Source organism: Nanorana parkeri, unplaced genomic scaffold (genome assembly GCF_000935625.1).
Source record: "Nanorana parkeri isolate BGI_ZX_2015 unplaced genomic scaffold, ASM93562v1 scaffold325, whole genome shotgun sequence".
Lineage (NCBI taxonomy): Eukaryota > Metazoa > Chordata > Amphibia > Anura > Dicroglossidae > Nanorana > Nanorana parkeri.
Window position 1 is genome coordinate 848,061 of NW_017306593.1, and position 4,155 is coordinate 852,215.

General features: G+C 43.6%; 1 non-coding gene across 1 annotated transcript; it reads right to left on the reverse strand.

Moving 5' to 3' along the window:
- Positions 1-3,571: 3,571 nt before the first annotated feature.
- On the reverse strand, positions 3,572-3,643 carry TRNAP-UGG. Its single transcript has one exon. It is a non-coding gene; the product is annotated as a tRNA-Pro (tRNA).
- Positions 3,644-4,155: the final 512 nt, after the last annotated feature.

Here is a 4,155-nt window from a genome sequence, read left to right on the forward strand (position 1 = left end):
TAGTCGGACGGCGGATCATGACCCGTCGTCCGGTTTCCTGACTGCCTGTGCAGCCGGTACTTGAGAGGCTGCCTGGCTTACTGATCAATCAAGAAGACAGCCGCTGAGTCATGAGGTGAACCCGCCTCCTGGCTTCCTGACCAATCAGGAAGGCAGGCGGTGGGTCATAACCCACCGCCCAGCTTCCTAATTGGAAAGGAAGCTGGCTCCATGCTCCCTCGGCACTGGCGGTGATAGGGAGATTTCCCTCTGACCGGAAGTTTTCGGTATTGGGGGAAGGTATCGGAGCATTTGGATGAGTACGAGCCCCCCCAAATACTCGGTTTCGGCACTGATACTAGTATCGGTATCGGTGCATCCCTAGTGCAAATCCATTTTATTGATAGTTGTCATTCAAACGACAGGCGCATTTCTGAGTCTGATGAAGGGGACCCTGCACACCCCCGATTGAATGACAACTATCAATAAAATGGATTTTGCAGTTACATGGAATCTGGACATCTATTTTGGATGATATGTACTATTGCACAGAAAGTAGAGTTGCACAGATACCAAGTACAGTACTCGGTACAAGTACAAGTGCGAGTACATGTACCGATACTTTTCAAGCTCCAAGACTAGACTAGAGAAAAATTCTAAAGTTAGGAGGCAGCTGTCATTTGTAAGGAGCACACGAAGCTGCTGGGATTTGTACATCTCTGTTTTAATGTATGATTTTGTTTTTATAACTATAAATAAAGGGATGCACCAATACCAGTTTTGCGAGTATGAGTACTGGTACTTGCCCAAGTACTTACAAGTACGAGTACTGATACATTTGTGTTTAGTGTCATGTGACAGTTTTTCTAAAACAATACAGACTAATGATTTCAGGACAGTGGTGGAGTGCCAGAGCTAGGTCCCAGCTGCAACCGCTGCAACCCCGGTAGTTCTCATGAAAATGCCAAGCATCTGCACTGGTACTCGAAAAGTATCTGTGCATCCCTAACAGATTGGATGCACCAACAAAAGATGTCACGGGTTACCTGTGGCATTTTTTAATGGGGGCATGTTTTATGTGCAATACTAACAAGCAGGGCCGGATTTACTCTCCCTGCTGCCCCAAGGCCAGGTTCTGCAATGCAGAGCTAATACCACTCAGTCCACAAAATTACTCTGTTGTCAGCCCACAACAGGACTTACAAGCTGAGTGTATTTCTGGCAGATCAACAGGTATTTTATTATAATAATAATAATAATAAAACTAGGTCTTATTTTTGGGGTAGGTCTTACTTTCGGGGAAACAGGGTATATATGGTGCTAACAGATTGGGCAGCGCTTTACAAAATATGGGGAGACAGTACAGTTATAAAACAATTACATACAAAAGGAATGGAAGGTATTTGTTGTGCTTCAAAGGGATAAACATGGATAAGGGTGCATGTATTGCTGGGATGTACTGCATATGATATTTATTTTTTCATTTTGTCCTGGCGTATGCTTTGATAGAGCACTGAGCTATGTGGTCAGCTACTTCTAATTGTGTTTCTCTGTTAGGTAGTTGCTTTGACGCTTTAAAAGCTTTTACCTCTCATCAATTTAGTGTTAACAGTGATCAATGGCCCTAATATTATTGCTTGCACTTTGGCGTTCGTGGTGATATTTAACATGTGTGGTGCAATCATCATTTTCACATGTAGAACTGGACGCATGTTTGCGTTTGTATGTGCGTGTACGTGGGGGCGAGGATTTAAAAAATATTGTTGTGCTTTTTAAATTTTTTTATATATGTGACTTTCATTTTTACATTTTTTTTACACTTAACTTTATTGCTATCACATAGGGAGCTAACAAGCCCCTATGTCATAGCAAAGAGGGCATGACAGGTCCTCTTTATGAAGACATCAAGGGTCTATTAGATCCCTAATGTCACTTACCCAGATAGCAAGCAATTGAGCTGCAAGTTTGAAAATGACTTGCTAAAGTATTGCAGACTTGCCAATCTTCACAATTTTGTTGCACAATTACAGCAAATCTGCAATGTAAGTCTCCAGACCAGCGAGCTTGCAGAGCTCTTGCTAAGACCTGAAGGACTCTTGCTGTAGACTTGCCAAGCAAATTTGCTAATTCAAATTTCAAAAAGTGTCAACTAGAACTTGTGCTGCAAGTGTTCTGCAAGTCTACAACTTGCCAGGAATGTGTGCAGCAAGTCAGACAGAATTACAATTTAAAGGAGAACTATGGGGTCAGTGTTTTTCCCCATAGTTCTCCTTAGGGTAACGGTAGGACACAAACTAGCACTGTGTAGGGACCCCCAAATAATCTGATGAGGCAGAGGTCTGCTTCAATAGCTGCTTCTCTGACTACAGCAGCTGGAGAAATGACAGACTGAAAGCAGAAGTGATGTAATTCATATCATTTCCACATTCAGTGATCAGAGGGGAGATCAGCTGGTGAAATGTGCTGATCTCCCCTCCGATACCGGCCTCCGAGACCTCATCATGCAGCCCCGGGAACGCATTAGAGGACAGTGGAGCCAGGGATAGTCAGCAGCGTCGGAGGGAGGGGGGCACACACTTCCTGCACCATACAAGCGATCGGGTGGCTCTATAGCCTTGCAAACGCGTGTACAGTATATATCAAAGGCTATCATTTGTCAAACTTTCCTGCTCCCAAATGTGCACGCAGGAGCCGGAAAGGACGTTTATAAACGCCCCCTTATGTGGCTGCTGTCCGGGCGCTTATGTACAGTGGCTGGAAGGCAACCAGTTAAAAGCTAAAAAAATTCAAGCCTTTAGTACCACTTTAAGTCTAACTGCTGACCCGTATGAGCTTTTAAATCATCACCTACGGTATGCACAATTTTGGGTACCCTCGTTTTTCCCCATTTCACGGGCGCATTTTGAAGCTTGACGTGTTTGGTATTGATAAACTCAATGCAACCTTATCTTTTATATTTGACAAAAATATGTGTATTACATTGTGTAATGTGTATATGATGAATAGAAATGACTGTATCAGTGAAAGAGTTAATGAGCGTAGTGTGGGCTTCCTGGATGACAGCCTTTTTCTCAGGTACAATGTGAGGCTGCTGACTGAGGCAGTCATTGTGGTCACCTCTGGGACCAGACCGGAGACACATTGGTGGACTACAATTGCTGTGTGGCTCTGTGAACATACACAAGCTGAGTGTTGTGGCAGGAAATGAACAAACTGCGATCTGCCACAACGGAAAACAAACCTGGACAGCTTCTACATAGATCTGCAAGAAGAATGATGAACCGGTGCAACAATCGCACTTTGTGACTCATCCATTGCTCATCGTGGTACACACCTCACCTTTATTGTAACTGAACAATTCCGAATGAAATATAAAGAACGCCACTGCAGGCTTGCTGCACGAGTTATGTCACTACAGAGACGAAAGGCATTTTTTATGAAAACTAAGTTTTCCTATATATGTATATATAGGGAGTGCTGATGTGTTACAAAGTCAAATAAAATGTTTATAACAAAATACATGTTTGCACAGTGTAGCTTACAGTCGTCCAACTGCATTATTTAAGGCTGAAGGAGAAAAAAAAAAAAAATCGGGCTCGTCCGGGATTTGAACCCGGGACCTCTCGCACCCAAAGCGAGAATCATACCCCTAGACCAACGAGCCTGTGTTATAGAGCAAAAGCCCTTAAATCAATCATATACTTTCACACCGATGTGTTTAAGCATGCTTAAGTTATATTACACTGTAGGAGGCTTTATTATGGCAATCAACAGACCATGCTAAAATTAAACATATATAGTAAACAAAAATGTAGAAGGCTTCGTTCGCTGCAGTCTCCACCGCCTTCTCAAAAGTTAGTTGCGGTTGATCCCTTTTCAAAGGGCAGTTGAGCAGCTGCTGCCCATGTTCAAGAAGCGATACTTCTGCCTCCTGAATGCAGTTTAAAAAAAAATCCCAATAGGGATTTTTTATTGCAATACCGTGAAACAACCACATGGTTGTGGCACCATTCCATTAATTGCAATTGTCGCATTTGACTTGCGGCACCGCCTGGACACTGATATGGCCAGTGGCGGACCTAAGGATCAAAGGGCCCTGGTGCAAGATTTTTTTTGCCCCCCCCCCAAAAAACCCCCCCCACAAACACAACGCTCTCCTTCCGCAGCGCTCGGCCG